This window comes from Symphalangus syndactylus, chromosome 10, assembly GCF_028878055.3.
Source record: "Symphalangus syndactylus isolate Jambi chromosome 10, NHGRI_mSymSyn1-v2.1_pri, whole genome shotgun sequence".
Lineage (NCBI taxonomy): Eukaryota > Metazoa > Chordata > Mammalia > Primates > Hylobatidae > Symphalangus > Symphalangus syndactylus.
This window is the reverse complement of record NC_072432.2, coordinates 39,045,698-39,065,106: the sequence shown is the minus strand read 5'-3', so window position 1 is coordinate 39,065,106 and position 19,409 is coordinate 39,045,698. Positions and strand designations below refer to the sequence as shown.

Genomic DNA, 19,409 nt, shown 5'->3' with positions numbered 1-19,409 from the left:
TTTGCATAGAGGTGTTTGTAGTATTCTCTGATTGTAGATTGTATTTCTGTGGGATTGGTGGTGATATCCCCTTTTTCATTTTTTATTGCATCTATTTGATTCTTCTCTCTTTTCTTCTTTATTAGTCTTGCTAGCAGTCTATCAATTTTGTTGATCTTTTCAAAAAACCAGCTCCTGTATTCATTAATTTTTTGAAGGGTTTTTTGTGTCTCTGTTTCCTTTAGTTCTGGTCTGATTTTAATTATTTCTAGCCTTCTGCTAGATTTTGAATGTGTTGGCTCTTGCTTTTCTAGTTCTTTTAATTGTAATGTTAGGGTGTCAATTTTGGGTCTTTCCTGTTGTCTCTTGTGGGCATTTAGTGCTGTAAATTTCCCTCTACACACTGCTTTGAGTGTGTCCCGGAGATTCTTGTATGCTGTGTCTTTGTTCTCATTGGTTTCAAAGGAGATCTTTATTTCTGCCTTCATCTCATTATGTACCCAGTAGGCATTGAGGAGCAGGTTGTTCAGTTTCCATGTAGTTGAGTGGTTTTGAGTGAGTTTCTTAATCCTGAGTTCTAGTTTGATTGCACTGTGGTCTGAGAGATAGTTTGTTATAATTTCTGTTCTGTTACATTTGCTGAGGAGTGCTTTACTTCCAACTATGTGGTCAATTTTGGAATTGGTGTGGTGTGGTGCTGAAAAATATGTGTATTCTGTTGATTTGAGGTGGAGAGTTCTGTAGATGTCTATTAGGTCCACTTTGTGCAGAGCTGAGTTCAATTCCTGGATATCCTCGTTAACTTTCTGTCTCACTGATCTGTCTAATGTTGACAGTGGGGTGTTAAAATCTCCCATTATTATTGTGTGGGAGTTTAAGTCCCTTTGTAGGTCACTCAGGACTTGCTTTATGAATCTGGGTGCTCCTGTGTTGGGTGCATATATATTTAGGATAGTTAGCTCTTCTTGTTGAATTGATCTCTTTGCCATTATCTAATGGCCTTCTTTGTCTCTTTTGATCTTTGTTGGTTTAAAGTCTATTTTATCAGAGACTAGGATTGCAGACCCTGCCTTTCTTTGTTTTCCATTTGCTTGATAGATCTTTCTCCATCCCTTTATTTTGAGTCTATGTGTGTCTCTGCACGTGAGGTGGGTTTCCTGAATACAGCACACTGATGGGTCTTGACTCCTTATCCAGTTTGCCAGTCTGTGTCTTTTAATTGGAGCATTTAGCCTATTTACATTTAAAGTTAATATTGTTATGTTTGAATTTGATCCTGCCATTATGATGTTAGCTGGTTATTTTGCCCATTAGTTGATGCAGTTTTTTCCTAGCCTCAATGGTCTTTACAATTTGGCATGTTTTTGTAGTGGCTGGTACCGGTTGTTCCTTTCCATGTTTAGTGCTTCCTTCAGGAGCTCTTTTAGGGCAGGCCTGGTGGTGACAAAAATCACTCAGCACTTACTTGTCTGTAAAGTATTTTATTTCTCCTTGACTTTTGAAGCTTAGCTTGGCTGGATATGAAATTCTGGGTTGAAAATTCTTTTGTTTAAGAATGTTGAATATTGGTCCCCACTCTCTTCTGGCTTGTAGAGTTTCTGCTGAGAGATCAGCTGTTAGTCTGATGGGCTTCCCTTTGTGGGTAATCTGACCTTTCTCTCTGGCTGCCCTTAACATTTTTTCCTTCATTTCAACTTTGGTGAATCTGACAATTATGTGTCTTGGAGTTGCTCTTCTCGAGGAGTATCTTTGTGGCGTTCTCTGTATTTCCTGAATCTGAATGTTGGCCTGCCTTGCTAGATTGGGGAAGGTCTCCTGGATAATATCTTGCAGAGTGTTTTCCAGCTTGGTTCCATTCTCCCCATCATTTTCAGGTACACCAATCACACGTAGGTTTGGTCTTTTCACATAGTCCCAAATTTCTTGGAGGCTTTGTTCGTTTCTTTTTATTCTTTTTTCTCTAAACTTCCCTTCTCACTTCATTTCATTCATCTTCCATCACTGATACCCTTTCTTCCAGTTGATTGCATAGGCTGCCTAGGCTTCTGCAATCTTCGCGTAGTTCTCGATACTTGGCTTTCAGCTCCATCAGCTCCTTTAAGCCCTTCTCTCCATTGGTTATTCTAGTTATCCATTCATCCAATTTTTTTTTCAAGGTTTTTAACTTCTTTGCTATTGTTTTGAATTTCCTCCCATAGCTCAGAGTAGTTTGATCGTCTGAAGCCTTCTTCTCTCAACTCGTCAAAGTCATTCTCCATCCAGCTTTGTTCCGTTGCTGGTGAGGAACTGTGTTCCTTTCAAGGAGGAGAGGTGCTCTGCTTTTTATAGTTTCCAGTTTTTCTGCTCTGTTTTTTCCCCATCTTTGTAGTTTTGTCTACTTTTGGTCTTTGATGATGGTGATGTACAGATGGGTTTTTGGTGTGGATGTCCTTTCTGTTTGTTAGTTTTCCTTCTACCAGACAGGACCCTCAGCTGCAGGTCTGTTGGAGTTTGCTAGAGGTCCACTCCAGACCCTGTTTGGCTGGGTGTCAGCAGCGGTGGCTGCAGAACAGCAGATTTTCATGAGACCACAAATTCAGCTGTCTGATAGTTCCTCTGGAAGTTTTGTCTCAGAGGAGTACCTGGCCGAGTGAGGTGTCAGTCTGTCCCTACTGGGGGTTGCCTCCCAGTTAGGCTGCTGGTGGGTCAGAGACCCACTTTAGGAGGCAGTCTGTCCGTTCTCAGATCTCCAGCTGCGTGCTGGGAGAACCACTACTCTCTTCAAAGCTGTCAGTCAGACAGGGACATGTAAGTCTGCAGAGGTTCCTGCTGAATTTTTGTTTGTGCCCTGACCCCAGAGGTGGAGCCTACAGAGGCAGGCAGGCCTCCTTGAGCTGTGGTGGGCTCCACCCAGTTCGAGCTTCCTGGCTGCTTTGTTTACCTAAGCAAGCCTGGGCAATGGCGGGTGCCCCTCCCCCAGCCTCGCTGCCGCCTTGCAGTTTGATCTCAGACTGCTGTGCTAGCAATCAGTGAGACTCCATGGGCATAGGACCCTCCAAGCCAGGTACGGGACACAATCTCCTGGTGTGCCGTTTTCCAGGCCTGTTGGAAAAGCACAGTATTCAGGTGGGACTGACCCGATTTTCCAGGTGCCGTCTGTTACCCCTTTCTTTGACCAGGAAAGGGAACTCCCTGACCCCTTGTGCTTCCTGATTGAGGCAATGCCTCACCCTGCTTCGGCTTGCGCACAGTGTGCTGCACCAACTGTCCTGCACCTACTGTTTTGCGATCCCTAGTGAGGTGAACCTGGTACCTCAAACGGAAATGCAGAAATCACCCGTCTTCTGTGTTGCTCAGGCTGGGAGCTGTAGACTGGAGCTGTTCCTATTTGGCCATCTTGGCTCCACCCCCAGGAATATGAACTTTTCTTTTATTGTTGTGCCTCTACCAGGTTTTGGTATCGGAGTGATCCTGGCCTCATAGAATGAGTTAGGGAGGAGTTCCTCCTCCTCAATTTTTTGGAATAGTTTTAGCAGGAAGGGTACCAGCTCTTCTTTATACATTTGGTAGCATTTGGCTGTGTTTTTATCTGGTCCAGGACCTTTTCTAATTGGTAGCCTTTTTAATTACTGACTCAATATCAGAACTCATTATTGGTCTGTTCGGGGTTTCAATTTCTTCCTGATTCAATCTTTGGAGGTTGTATCTTTCCAGGAATTCATCTATTTCTTGTAAGTTTTCTAGTGTGTGTGCATAGACGTGTTCATAATTGTCTCTGAGGGCTTTTTTCTGTTTCTATGGGGTCGGTGGTAATGTCCTCTTTGCCCTTTCTGATTATGTTTACTTGTATCTTCTCTCTCTTTTTTCTTTATTAGTCTAGCTAGTGATCTGTCAATATTTTTATGTTTCGCTGCCATCCTAGAAAGGGGCTACAGTGCTGCAGGTGTCCACTTTCAGGTGGTGCCTGCATATCATGGAGAATCATCTGTGAACCAGGCCCTAGTCTTCTCTTTTGGGCATTTAAGCCACTTCCTCATGTAACTTACTTGTGCCTTCAGGACCTGCTCAAGCCTGATCACGTGTATACCACTTCCATTTGAAGATGGAATGCTGCAGTACATGACCCACTTTATGGCTAGATGGGTCAGAAAGCACCCAGTTCATGATTGGCAGTTCAGGTCGCATGGTGACTTGATGACCCATAGTCAAACATTCAGTTTCCACCAAAGCCCAGTAACAGGCCAAGAACTATCTCTCAAAAGGAGAGTAGTTATCTACAGAAGATGGCAGGGCCTTGCTCCAAAATCCTAGAGGCTCTTCTGTGATTCACCTATGGCAGCTAAAGGCTCCAGTCACCATCCCTATCTGCCACTGACACCTCAAGCACCTTTGGATCTGCTGGGTCATATGGCCCAAGTGGCACAGCAGCTTGCACAGCAGCCTGGACCTGTTGCAGAACCTTCTCCTGTTCTGGACCCCATTCAAAACTGGCAGCCTTTTGAGTCACTTGATAAATGGGTCAGAGTAACACAACCAAATGCGGAATGTGTTGCCTCCAAAATCCAAATAGGCCCACAGGGCGTTGTGCCGCTCTCTTGGTTATAGAAGGGGCCAAATGCAGCAACTTATCCTTTACCTTAGAAGGAATATCTTGACAGGCTCCACACCACCAGGCCCCTAGAAATTTCACTGAGTTAGAAGGTTCCTGAATTTTAGTCATATTTATTTACTATCCTCTGACACACAAATGTCTCACCAATAAGTCCAGTGTGTTTGCTACTTTTTGCTCACTGAATCCAATCAACCTAATGTCATCAATATAATGGAACAGTGTGATATCTTGCAGGAGCTAAAAGTTATCAAGGGCTCTCCGAATAAGATTATTACAAAAAGGCAGAGAGTTGGTAAACCCCTGAGGTGGACAGTAAAAGTATATTGCTTGCCTTGCCAGCTGAAGGCAAATTGTGTCTGTTGGGCCTTATGGACAGGAATGGAGAAAAAGGCATTTGCCAAATTGATGGCTGCATACCAGTTATCAGGATATGTGTTAATTTGCTCAAGCAATGAAACCACAATTTCAATTGTGTCACCACAATTGAAGTCACCACTTGGTTAAGCTTGCGACAATTCATTGTTATTCTGTAAGATCCATCTGTCTTCTGCACAGGCCAAATAAGAGAGTTGAATGCGTATGTGGTGGGAATCACCACCCCTGCATCTTTCAAGTCCTTGATGGTGGAACTAATCTTTCCAGTCCCTCCAGGGATGTGATATTGTTTTTGATTTACTATTTTTATAGGTAGAGGCAGCTCTAATGGTGTCCATTTGGCCTTTCCACCATAGTAGCCCTCACTCTACAAGTCAGGGAGTCAATGTGGGGGTTCTGCCAGCTGCTAAGTATGTCTGTGCCAATTATGGATTCTGGCACTGGGGAAATGACCACAGGATGTGTTCAGGGACCCACTGGACCCACTCTAAGTCAGACCTGAACTAAAACTCCATTAATTACCTGAACTCCATAAACTGGAGGACCACAATGATATTTTGGGTCCCCTGGAATCAACATCAGCTCAGAGCCAGTGTCCAGTAGTCCCTGAAATGTCTGATTATTTCCTTTTCCCCAGTGCAATTACCCTGGTAAAAGGCTGGAGGGCTCCTTGGGGAAGGATGGGAGAAAGATTCACTGCATAAATTGTTGGTAATGTAGTGGGGTCCATTCTTAAGAAGACCTGGCCTCCCTACCTCTGCCTCCTGGGTTCAGGTGATTTTCCTACCTCAGCCTCTATAGTAGCTGTGATTACAGGCATATGCCACCCTGATTGGCTAACTTTGTATTTTTAGTAGAGATGCGGTTTCTCCATGTTGGTCAGGCTGGTCTCAAACTCCCTACCTCAGGTGATCCACCCGCCTTGGCCTCCCAAATTGCTGGGATTACAGGCATGAGCCACCATGCCCATCCTGGTTTTAATTTTTATCTTAAATTTATTTTTAGCTTTGTTTTTAGAGATAGGGTCTCACTCTGCTTATAGTGGTAGAATCAGAGCTCACTGCAACTTCAAACTCCTGGCCTCCAGTAATCCTCCCTCTTCAACCTTCCTAGTAGGTGGGAGCAAGTTTGTCCAAACCTCAGTCCACAGGCTGCATAAGGTCCAAGACAGCTTTGAATGCAGCCCAACACAAATTTGTAAACTTTCTTAAAACATTATGATATCTTCTTTCCAATTTTGTTTTTTTCTAGCTCATCAGCTATTGTATTTTATGTGTGGCCCAAGGCAATTCTTCTTCCAGTGTGGCCTACGGAAGCCAAAAGATTGGATACTCCTGGTATAGGTAGAGATGGGAGTCTCACTATGTTGCCAGGCTGGTCTCCAACTCCTGGCCTCAAGCAATCCTCCCACCTTGGCTTCTCAATGTGCTGAGATTACAGGTGTGACCACTCTCAGCCCATTTGCCTGTTAATGGGTATTTGTATTCTAGGTTTTTTTTTTTTTTCTGAGACAGGGTCTTGTTGTGTCACCCAGGTTGGAGTGCAGTGGTGCGATCACAGCTCACTGCAGCCTCCACCTCCCAAGCTCACACGATTGTCCTTCTTCAGCCTCCCTAGTAGCTGAGATTGCTATTTATTTTTAGTAGAGACAGGGTTTCACCATGTTGCCCAGGCTGGTCTCCAACTCCTGGCCTCAAGCAATCCTCCTGCCTTGGCCTCCCAAAGGGTTGGGATTACAGGTAATTACAAATACAATTGCTATGAACATTTGTGTACAAGTCCTTCTGTGGACATGTGCTTTCATTCCTTTTGAGTAAATACCTAGGGATGGAACCTCTGAATCACATGCAAATAAATATATGCTTACATTTTTAAGAAACTTCCCAAGTTTTTTCCAAAGTGGTTGCACCATTTCATATTCCCATTAGTAGTGTATGAGTTTCAGTTGCTCTATGTTCTGACAAATTCTTTGTTTGACTAGTCTTTTGGAATTTACCATCAAATAGGTAGGGTATATTGTTGAGGTCTTAATTTGTATTTTTCTCTTAATCTGCATTTCTCTAATGACTAATGATACTGCATATCTTTTCATGCCTTTATTTGTCATCCATATATGGCTTCTTTGATGAAGTGTCTCTTCAAACCTTTTACCCATTTGTTTTTTGGGTTATTATTGAGGTATGAGAGTTCAAAAAATAGACACTCTGGATATAATTTTTTTTTTTTTTGAGACAGAATCTTGCCCTGTCGCCCAGGCTGGAGTGCAGTGATTTGGTCTCAGCTCACTGCAACCTCTGCTTCCTGGGTTCAGGTGATTCTCCTGCTTCGGCCTCCCAGATAGCTGGGATTGTGGGCGCCTGCCACCATGCCAGGCTAATTTTTGTATTTTTAGTAGAGACAGGGTTTCACCATGTTGGCTGTGCTGGTCTCGAACTCCTGACATTGTGATCTGCCCACCTCGGCTTCCCAAAGTGCTGGGATTGCAGGTATGAGCCACCTCACCCGGCCTGGATACAAATTATTTACCAGGGCCCAGCGTGGTGGCTCATACTTGTAATCCTGGCACTTGGAGAGGCTGAGACAGGTGGATTGCTTGAGTCAAGGAGTTCGAGACCAGCCTGGGCAACATGGGGAAACTCCATCCTCTATAACAAATACAATAATAGCCAGGCATGGTGGTGCACACCTGTGGTTGCAGCTACTAAGGAGGCTGAGGTGGGAGGATTGCTTGAGCCTGGGAGGTTGAGGTAGCAGTGAGTCGTGAGCATGCCATTATACTCCAGCTCTTTTGAGACACAGCAAGACCCTATCTCAAAAAAAAAGAAAAAACCACACACACACACACACACACACACTCACACACACACACACACTATCAGATACGTGATTTGCAATGCTTGTCTTTCCATTCTCTTTCTGGGGCTGCAGTGAGCTATCACACTCCTGGGCTCAAGTGATCCTCTGCCTCAGCCTCTCAAGTAGCTGGGACTACAGGTGCATGCCACCATGCCTGCCTCAAATATTTTTGATGCTGTTTTAAATGGTATTTTAAATTTCAATTTCAGATTGTTCATTGCTGGTGTACTACAAATGCAATTGACATTTGTGTATTGATTTTATGACCTGTAGTCTTGGTCATTTATTTGATCTGATAGTTTTCTGTAGATTTTGTGCCAGAGTTTTCAATAAATAAAACAAATAAAAGCAGTTTTACTTCAAAAAAAAAAAAAAAAAAGACCCGGCCTCCCCTTCATTCAAGAGGTTCTGGGTCTGTAAACTGGCCCAAGTCTGGAAATTGCTGAGGAGCTGTGATTCTCTGTTTTTATAACTCAAATTAGTCTTTGTCCATTCGACCTGAAAGTTTTCTGCTTATATAAATTAAGTAGGAATGCAGTAGGTTTCCTATCAATGTTACTTCTAGGAACACCATGATTAATTAGCGAATGCCAGAGCGCTACATGAGGCAGACTATTCTGATTGCTGCTTTGCCTTGCTGTCGATTACAGTAGCTATGCCCACCTTGCCTTTGATGGTTGAGTGCCACCACTTGGCCCCTGCCACCTCAGGATCCAATTATTGTATTTAAATTTTGTAGTTGAGTGACCACTGGTCCCACTGTTAGATCTGACATACAGAGAAGAGCAATTACAGGGCTCTTCAAGGATGCAAGTGCTGCCTTCACAAATCTATTTCACAGAGCATTGGTTATGGGTATATCTTCTGCACCCTCCCAGTTGGGATGAGTAGATCTAAAGTGACTAATCCACTCCACCATCCCAATTTCTGTGAGCCTTTTGATCCCCTCCTCTACATTAAACCAAGGGAGATCAGGCATTTCCAGCTCGCTCACAGTGGGCCATCTTTTAATCCATATTTCAACTAACCAAGCAAATAAATTATTAGAACCTTTTTTAACTCCCTAAGCTGCAACATTAACTGCAGAATCCCTACTTAGTAGGCCCAAATCAATAAATTCAGCCTGACCCAGTGCTATGTTCCTTTCACCATTATCCCACACCCTTATTATCCATTCCTATGCCTGTTCTCCAGATTTCTGCTTATATAAATTAGAAAACCCAAGCAGTTCTTTTGGAGTGTGGCGCACCTCACCATGGGTCACACTCAACCTTACCTCTAGGGGTCTGCTGGGACTTTAGTCTAATTATAGGTCTAGAAGCAAACAGGGGTGTTGGGGGTGGCTCCTGAGGTGAATCAACATTATCTTGCCCGGCAACTGCCTCAAGAGAGGCCATCACTCTTGCCTCAGGCAATGCAGGGTTTATCTCTTCAGACAAAGGTGGAAAAGCTGATGGCAGCATGGGTTGGGGAAGGGTGTTGCCACTACTGGAGATGGGGAAGTTGTTTCTTCTGCGAAAGAAGTTTCTTCAGAGTTTACAAGCTCAGTGTCCCCAGCTTCATCACGGTCCTCCCACACATCCCCATTCCAAGTTTCAGGGTCTCATTCTTTTCAAATCAATGCCCTCACTTTAACAGGAGACACCTGGCAGGACTCTGCATGCACCTGTCATTGCAGGACAGCCACTCGCATAAGAGCTTGTGTCTGTTTTTCCACAATTTCAGCTCTTCTCTATAGGAGATAAGACTCTCAGGGCAATCTTAGCAGATTTGAGGCTCAGTATCTGCTTCTGATGCCTGGAGTTAGAATCCCTGAGTTCATCATTTTCTTTCTTTGCTTTGTCCAGTGAACTTAGGAGCAACCAACCAACTTCACTGTGTCTCTTGGTTCTCCACATATAGTCAAAGGTATTACTTATAGAGTCACTAAACTCCTTGCCTCTGATGAGCAGTGAATCAGCAGTGTCAAATGCATTTATTTTGCATAACTGTATAAACAGTTTGTACCAAGGACTACCAGTATTCTCCATACTATTAGTAGAGTCCTTAGCATTTTTGGGTGTAATCATATTAAGCAGCCAACTCCAGAAATCCCAAAACCAATGAAAGAACTCCATCCTTAATATTCTGTTCCTCTAGAACCACTCCTGGTACCAAAATCTGTATTAGTTAGGGTTCTCTAGAGAAACAGAACTAATATGTAGGTATTTTATACACACACACACACACACACACACATAGGAGTTTATTAAGAAGTATTAACTCACATGATCACAAGGTCCCACAATAGGCTGTCTGTAAGCTGAGGAGCAAGGAAGCCCATCTGAGTCCCAAAGCTGAAGAACTTGGAGTTTGATGTTCGAGGGCAAGGAAGCATCCAGCATGGGAGAAAGATGTAGGCTGGGACACTAAGCCAGTCTAGTCTTTTCACATTTTTCTGCCTGCTTTTAAATTCTGGCCATGCTGGCAGCTGATTAAATGGTGCCACCCAGATTAAGCATGGGCCTGCCTTTCCCATCCCACTGACTCAAATATTAATCTCCTTTGGCAACACCCTCACAGACACACCCAGGATCAATACTTTGCATCCTTTCAATCCAATCAAGTTGACACTCAGTGTTAACCATCACATTGCCTTTTTCTATTTTTCATTTGCTCGGTTGATTTCTCTCCATCTTTTTACTTTGAGCCTCTTCTGTCTTTGTATGTGAGATGGGTCTCTTGAAGACAGCACATAGTCTAGTCCTGCTTGTTTATCTAATTTGCCAATCTGTGCCTTTTAATTGGGGTTTTTAGCTCACTTACATTCAAGGTTAATATAGATAGGTGGAGATTTGATCCTGTCATTGTGTCGTTAGCTGGTTATTATCCAGACTTGATTATGCAGTTGGTTATAATGTCAATTGTCTGTGTACTTAAGTGTGTTTTTTTGGTGGCAAGTAATAGTTTTTCATTTCCATATTTAACATTCCATTAAGGGCCTCTTGTAAGGCATGTCTGGTGGTAACAAATTCCCTTAGCATTTGCTTGTTTAAAAATAATCTTATTTCTCCTATACTTACGAAGTTTAGTTTCATTGGATATGAAATTCTTGGTTGTAGTTTCTTTTCTTTAAGAATGCTGAATATAGGCCCCCAATCTCTTCTGGTTTGTAGGGTTATTGCTGATAGATTTGCTGTTAGCCCAATGGGCTTTCCTCTCTATGTTATTTGCCCCTTTTTTTCTAGCTGCCTTTAATATTTTTTCTTTCATGTCAACCTTAGAAAATCTGATGACTATGTGTTGTATTAGTTAGTTCTAGTACTGCTATAAAGAAATACCTGAGACTGGGTAATTTATAAAGAAAATATGTTTAATTGGCTTATGGTTTTAGAGGCTGTATAGGAAACATAGCAGCTTCTGCTTTGGGGGAGGATTAAAAAAACTTACAATCATGGCAGAAGGCAAAGTGGGAGGGAAGCATGTCACATGGATGGAACAAGAGGAAGGTTGCAGGGGATGTGCTACACATTTTTAAACAACCAGATCTCATGAGAAGTCATTCACTATCATGAGAACAGGGCCAAGGGGGAAATCCATCCCCATGATCTTATCACCTCCCATCAGGCCCCACCTCCAACATTGGGGATTAAGATTTGACATGCAATTTGGGCAAGGACACAGATCTAAACTATATCATTCTGCCCCTGACCCCTCTCAAATATCATGTCTTTCTCACATTTTGAAATACAATCTTGCCTTCCTAACAGCCCCTCAGAATCTTTTATATATATATATATATTTATTTATTATACTTTAAATTCTAGGGTACATGTGCACAACGTGCAGGTTTGTTACTCATTCTAGCATTAACTCAAAAGTTTAAGGTCCAAAGTTTCATCTGAGACAAGGCTAGTCTCTTGTACCCATTAACCTGTAAAATCTAAAACAAGTTAATTATTTCCAAGATACAATGGGGATACAAGCATTGGGTAAATACTCCTATTCCGAAAGGGATAAATTGGCCAAGAGAAAGGAGCTACAGGCCCTGTGTAAGTCCTAAACTCAGCAGGGCAGTTATTTAAATCTTAAAGCTCCAAAATAATTTTCTTTTGGCTCTATGTCTCACATACAGGTGGGCTCCCAAAGCCTTGGGAAGTTCTGCCCTTGTGGCTTTGCAGGGTTCAGTCCCTGTGGCTAGCCTAGTTATGCTGTGACTCTTGCAGACTTGTAGAGGTACTGCCTTGGTGGTCTTAGATAACTGCTGGGAGAATTTTCTGCATTACCAGGCAGAGTCTCTTGTTATCTTCCCCTACTTCTTCCCAAACAAACAGTCTCTCTTTGTGTACCAGGCTGCCTAGAGTTGGGGTAGGGGTTATGCAATTACTCCTGTGTCCACCACAGGTGGGACTGTGCTGGGTCACACCTGAAGCCAGCATGGTACTGAGTCTTGCTCAAAGCCCATGGTGACTATTTCCTGGCTACTGCTGATGTTTTTCAAGGCTCCAGATCTTTTTAGTCAATTGGTGATTAATCCTGCTAGGCCTAGATTTTTCTCTTCAGGGCACTAGGTTCCCTTCTGGCCCAGGGTGGGCCTAGAAATGCTGCCAAGGAACTAGGACCTGGTATCAGGGGCTTTATACTGATGAGTCTGTTTGGTGCTTTATTTTACTGTGGCTGAGTTGGTACCCAAGTTGCAAGACTGTCTTTTTTACTCTTTCTTCTTTCCTCAAGCAGAAGGAGTCTTTTCCTGTGGCCACCACAGCTGGAACTGTGCTGGGTCATACCTGAAGCCAGCACAGTCTGGGTGTCACCTAAGGCCTGTGGTGACTACTGCCTGGCTGCTACTGATGTTTATTCAAGGCCCAAGGACTCTTTAGTCAGCAGGTGATGAATCCTGACAGGCTTAGTTTCTTCCCTTCAGGGTAGCATCTTCCCTTCTGTACATCTAGAGGTGACATATGGCAGCTAGGGCCTGGAATGGGGGTCTCCAAGATCCTGTTTGATGATTTATTTTATTGTCACTGAGCTGACATCCAAGTTGCAAGACACAGTCCTCTGTACAATTCCCTCTTTTTCCCACAAGCAGAGGGAATCTCTCCAGGAGCTGCAAGCTGCATTGCCTGGAGTTGAGAAGTGGGGTGACATAAGCACTCCCTTGGCTGCCACAGCTGGTGTCTTACTAGATTATGTGTACCCCCCTAAGTCCACTGGCTTTAAGCCCCGCACAGTACCTAGGACTCGCCCAAGGACTGCTGTCCTTGTGGCCTATATTGCCTTTCAAATTGATTCAGAATCTTAAGGCACTTTAGCCTGCAGTGGTGGGGATAGCCAGAACTTAGGTTTCTGCTGCTGAGATGCGACTTTCTCTCTGGCTAGGGCTTATCTAAATGCTCCCTCCATGGGCTCTGGCTGAATTCAGCCCTGTGTTGTGTTCAGCTGTGACAGGGCAGCACTGAATTCCAATGCACAGTCCCACAATCACTTCATCCTCCCTCACACAAGCTCACAAGTATTCTCTCTGTGTTGGCAGGGGATGGGGGAGGGGTGGTGAAGGCAATATAAGACTGTTTTTCCTACCTTCCTCAGTGCTTCTTTCCTTGATGTCAAAATCAGGTACTGTAATCACTCATCTGATTTTTGTTCTTATGAAGGTAGGTGTTTTCCTGTTTGCATAGTTGTTCAACTATCCATTTTTTTTGGTGTTTCTGAGGGTGGTATTCCTGAAGGAGGGGTGATCACTGGAAGGTTTTGTTTGGTCATCTTGCTCTGACTCCTCTCTGGTGCCTTTCTATCTTGTGACCCATTCACCTTAGGAAGGATCCACGTGCTGTCTAGGTAAAGAGAGACTGCTATGCTATAGCAAGGGGAAGTGGGCCACTTCTTTCGTCCTAGAGGGCTTGGAAGAATCTGCGGTTCAAGACTCCCAAAATGATCCCAGTTGAGTTTCAAGATTCCACTCCTTCTCTATTAGGATGCTCCCTTTAGTTTCAGAGGTTTGTGGGGGGACTGTAGAATAAAACTTCTCTGCAATGCCTAATCTCATGATCAAATCCCAAGTATGATTTTCAGCCCAATCTGTCCTCTTGTTGTGGGAGATAAGGGGAAATTTAAATGCTGTCAAAGAGGTCTTATGATTTTCTGTTATGCCCCTAGTTGGTTATTGGCTGACTCAAGACTGCCATTTTTTTTTTTCTTCAGCACATTGGTCGCACTTAAAAATAACCCACTAAACTCACAGTCCTTGTAATTACCATTGCCATCTTATCTCTCAAGTACTAATGATAGCACATAAGGTAGTGCATACCCTTCAATCTACATTCCATCCCAACTCACCATCGGTGAGACATTGATGTAATTGTGTTACAACAGCATGCTGAGGGGATTCTTACCCCACTTATCACCGTGCGTTAGTTATCTACTGCTTAGCAGCTTAAAACACACATTTGTGTTCCCACAGTTTCTGTTGGTGAAGAATCCAGGGACAGCTTAGCTGGTGGTTTGGTTCAGAGTATCTCACAAAGCTGTGATCAAGTTGTTGTCCAGAGTTGCAGTCATCTCAAGGCTTGACTCAAGAAGAATCCACATTCAATTTTATACACCTGGTGTTGACAGGTCTCGGAAAATCAACTTCCAGGCTTACTCAGGGCTCTCTCCAGGGCAGCATCTGGCTTCTCCCAGAGACAGTGATCCAAGGAGAAACTCTCCAAATGGAAGTCATGGTCTTTTTATAAAAAGACTTCTAATCTTAGAAGTGACAGTCTATCATTTCTGCTGTTAAAATTGAGTCAATAAGTCCAGTCTACACATAAAAAGAAGGGATTACGTACGGGCATGAATACTAGGAGGCTGAATCATTGGGGTCCATCTGGCCACGACTTGCAATGGTGTCCTTTTGCCATCCTCCTGGCATGTGATCCAATTTCAGAATCCCATCCTTAGGCTCTGCTTTCTGCAACTACTTCTGGTACCATTTTCCTAGTTTGAGCTCTTTCAGAAGCAGGTATTGAGACAAAAATTACACTTCTAGTAATTCTACTGACAAGCAGAATAGGACCCCAATAGGGATATGGGGAAGGAGATACAAAGAAGGAAATACTGCCAATACGAGTGCATTAAAAAATTATGATAAAATATATGTAACAAAATTTACCATTTTGACATTTTTTAACAGTTTTGACAGTTTGGTGGCATTAAGTACATTTATGTTGCTGTGAAACCATCACACCACCCATCTCCAGAAATTTTTTTCCCTAAACTGAAATTTCCTGTCTATTAAACACTAATTCCTAATTCTCCCCTCCCCTAGCCCCTGGCGACCACCATTCTACTTTTTGTCTCTATGAATTTGACTACTCTACTTACCTCATGTAAGTGGAATCACATAGTATTTGTACTTTTGTGACTGGCTTATTTCACTTAGCTTAATGATATTAACATGTCACTTAGACATTATGCTAAGTGAAATAAGCCATCCATGCGATAGCATGTGTCAGAATTTCCATTCTTTTTAAGGCTGAAAAATATTTTACCGTATGTACACACCACATTTTGTTTATCCATCTGATATGATTTGGATCTGTGTCCCCACCCACATCTCATGTCAAATTGTAATCCCCAGTGTTGGAGATGGGGTCTGGTGGGTGGTGATTTGATCATGGTGGTGGTCCTTTATGAATGATTTAACACCATATTCTTGGTGCTGTTCTCATGATAGTGAGTGAGTTATTGCAAAATCTCATTGTTTAAAAGTGTGCGGCACCTCCCCACCCCCTGCTTCTGCTCCCACCACATGAGATGACTTCCACTCCCTTTGCCTTCTGCCACAATTGTAAGTTTCCTGAGCTGCCCCAGAAGCTCAACAGATGCCGACTTCATGCTTCCTGTATAATCTGTATAGCCTGTGGAACTGTGAGCCAATTAAACCTCTTTTCTTTATAAATTACTGAGGTGTTTCTTTATAGCAACTCAAGAATGGACTAATATACCGTCTATCCACCTGTTAATATTTGAGCTGCTTCTACCTTTTAGCTATTGTGAACAATGCTGTTATAAATATGGGTATAAGAGTGCATTTTAAAACTGGCTACCAAAGGGGGCAACTAGAGTTTAATCCCATGGAAAACTCTCTGGCCTTGTTTATTTTGTAGAGACTTCTACCAGTCACTTGTGGAGGGCTGCTTGGTGGGGTATAAATTCCCTAGGTCTTCTAGACTGCTTTAACAGAAGTAGGCAGATCAATCTTCTATAGTTCTGGCAAAAGCCCTCAGACATGAGAGTGCTGACACCAGCAGCTGAAAGCCAATAGGGCACAGAGAAGTGGTAAGCTCCTAGGAATATGGATGAGGAACTGACGGCAGCAGCTACAAGAACCTTTCGTGTAACTTGTACTCACAGCCATTGGCTTTAGATGCAAAATTTTTCTCCTTAATTGCACCTTAATACACAGATTCTCAATTGTGCCTTAACACACAGCTTGTCAATTATTTTTCCTACTTCCAGTCTCTGTCCTCTTCATACTATCCTCCACAGTGCTGCCAAAGGCATTTTTTTTTTCTTTTTGTGAGACAGGGTCTCGCTTTTTTGCCCAGGATGGAGAGCAGTAGCATAATCCTGGCACACTGCAGCCTCTAACTCCTTGGCTTAAGATTCTCCTACCTCATCCTCCCAAGTAGCTGGGACTAGAGGCATGTACCACCATGTCCGGCTAGTATATATATATATATATATATATATATATATTTTTTTTTTTTTTTTTTTTTTTTACTTTTTGTAGAGAATAGGTCTTGCTATGTTGCCCGGGCTGAAAAGTCATGTTTTCCTAAAACACAGATTTGGGCATGCCAATGCTTTCCTTGAAAACCTTCTGTAACTATCCCTGGTCTATAGAACTAAATCCTTCCCCCTCTTCATTGTTTGGTTCAGCCACACCTCTCTCTCACCTTTCTCATATACACTATCACAGACCATACTCTTTCACCAACTTGAACTTTTCTCATGCTATTACATAGGCTTGCAATATTCTTTCTCCACTTGGCAAAACCTGAGGCACCCATCGAGGCTCAACTCAAGGTTTCCTTCTCTGTGTATTTTTCTCTAATCTCTCCTAGGTAGGACTAATTTTTTCCCTCTGTTTATTGTTTGATTGTTCCTCTGACATAATAGTTATTATATTGCATTTTGATTACTTTCATATATGTGTCCCTAAATGTCAAGCTGCATGAGTCATTTTTATGTCTTCAATACTATGCACATTACTAAATAAATGTTGGTTGAATGAGTGATTAGTTAAGAGACTATCAAAGCTCATCAAAAAGGCAAAAAAAAAAAAACACCAAAAAACAGAGAACGAAGTTCGTACTCTTGTCAGTCCTCCAGTGACTGGTCATCTGGCTTATGAGTGATGTTAGAGAGAAATAAGTGAGAGAAATCAAATTCTTTTGAAACTATTGTGTAGGCAAATGTCAAATTTCACCAGTAGAGAGAACCCTTGTGTTAACTTACAACAATTTAATAGGAAACTGAGGGTGTGTGTAGGATTTAAAACATTTTCAGAAGCTTGTGCCAACACCAATATAAAGGCTTCCTTGTGAATATGTAGGAGCTGATGGTTCTCACTTGAATATTATCAGGGAACATTAACTCTCAACATCTGGTAGTGCATATTCCTGGTGGTACAATAATGGGCTTTTGCATGTACCTTGTGTGTTAGTATGGGGTATCTATATTGTATGGACACACATTATTTTATTATTGTTGGGTGATAGCCTGGAATATAATTATTCTTGTTCTCAGGTAAAAATATGAAAAACTTAAAGCTTCTCATTATGCAGGCAAAAGCTGTAAAAAACTGTAGTTCTCCCTGAAGGCTGGACTCCTATAGTGTGGATCTGGAGTTAGGTAAACATTGCTGAAGTCCATAAACTGCCCCGTGTAGTGACTGTCTAGGGAAGTGCAGTGACAGGGATTGGAAAGAAAGATTTTGCTTTGTGCTTTGAACAAGACACTTAATGCGGACAAAACAGTGGGACTCAGAGACAGTTCGCAGAGTCTATTCACAGAGTTTACTGGGCCTGATAGGATTCAAATGTGGTCTTGAAGGTGGCCACAACAGTGAATGGTTATACAGTGATGTAGATAGTCTCCAGTACTTGGTAATATGTTTGATTGTATATTAACAGGAAGGAAAAAAGAGTTCCTGCATTTGTGATAAAATTCGATGAATTTTGCAATGAGCTACAACATAACAAGACATTCAAAGTAGCTTAAGGAACTGAGCTTTATTAGAGCAAAGAGTGTAGACATTGTTTACAACAAAACGTTTCTGGGAAAACTTGGATTTCCCAAGACCTGAAGACTCCTCCAAGTTCTCACTGTTAGTAAGGTTAATTTGGGGGCAGAACAGGAGCATGCCTTAGCTGCTGTCAGGAAATAGAAGAGTAGAGCAGAGTTGGGCATGGATGCTCCAGCTCAGACTTGGGAAGATGGAGAAGAGCCATCCCAAGTCCAGTGTGAATAGGTTTCATAGCACCCATCTCCTCTATCTGAAGGAAGCAGGCCCCTAAAGGGAAACACAGGATGCCCAACTCGTGAGGATCAGACTCTCATGAGAGTCCTTTGATACCATGTGAAAACCATGATGGGACAGAGAGACTGAGAGTGCAGCCCACCTTCCTGGCCAATGTTAAATCAGGAAACTATTTTGTTTAGATCAAAAAATGATATTCCATTTTTTGGTCTCCCAAGGTCAGCCAAAGCTTACTGACATGCAGGGGCCCCTGTGTGATTTAGTGGGAGCCCAGAGCTAGGGGAGTCCAGCTGGAGCAGAAAAGTCTGCAACTAGGAAAGGAACGCTTGTTGTGTGTATGAGGGTTGGTAATAGGCTCTTTTTGTATCAAGAGGAAAGGAAGGAAGTCATATCCCAAGAGGGCACTTAACCTTAGGCCTAATTCTAGGAGAACTAAGAGGGGCTAGGGCAGAAAGTCAAAGGGTCAGGATAGAAGGATTGGATGCCACAAAACATTACTGGGGCTCATTTTCCCTTAAGCCACTTCTTGGAGGAAAAACTCCGTGGGACACATTAGTAAGAAAGTATACAATTATTCCTGTTTTATGTGAAGATTGGAATAAAAAAGTTTTGTTGTTTAATATTACAACCGCTTTGTAGGAAGTGTGGATCCTGGTAAATGATCCACCTCATGTATGATAACTCCCCTCACCCCTTTTTTTTCTGCTGGATCCCTAGGTGGCTTAGTTATGAAGATGGGTACTATGAGCTGCTGATAGTCAAATCATCCTGACCAATTGAAGAATAATTTGAATTTCCTTTGGCAATCCAGGAGACGAGAGATTTGTGCCAAGGAGATAGGATAAGTGAGCATTTGAGACTGGGTTAACTTGATTCAGGTTAACCTGAATCTTCAATAAACTCATTAATGTGGAGTTTTTTTCTTTAGAGTAAAATGGCAGAGTTTCATGTCTAGGCCTGTGAGAGAGACATAGTGTACAAGAATATAAAGGTCCACAGGTAGAGGAACTATGAAAATGGGAGCATCTTGCATTGACCTTTTATGTCTGAAGGATGTGGAGTTGGGTGATTCAAGCCAACCTTAATCTAGCTCTGAAAAGG

The 19,409-nt window shown here is 42.7% G+C and overlaps 1 long non-coding RNA gene across 1 annotated transcript in view; it reads left to right on the top strand.

Annotated features, from left to right (window-relative positions):
• Positions 1-19,409, top strand: part of LOC134731510 (uncharacterized) — a 41,436-nt gene that overhangs the window by 17,494 nt on the left and 4,533 nt on the right. The window lies entirely within an intron of this gene.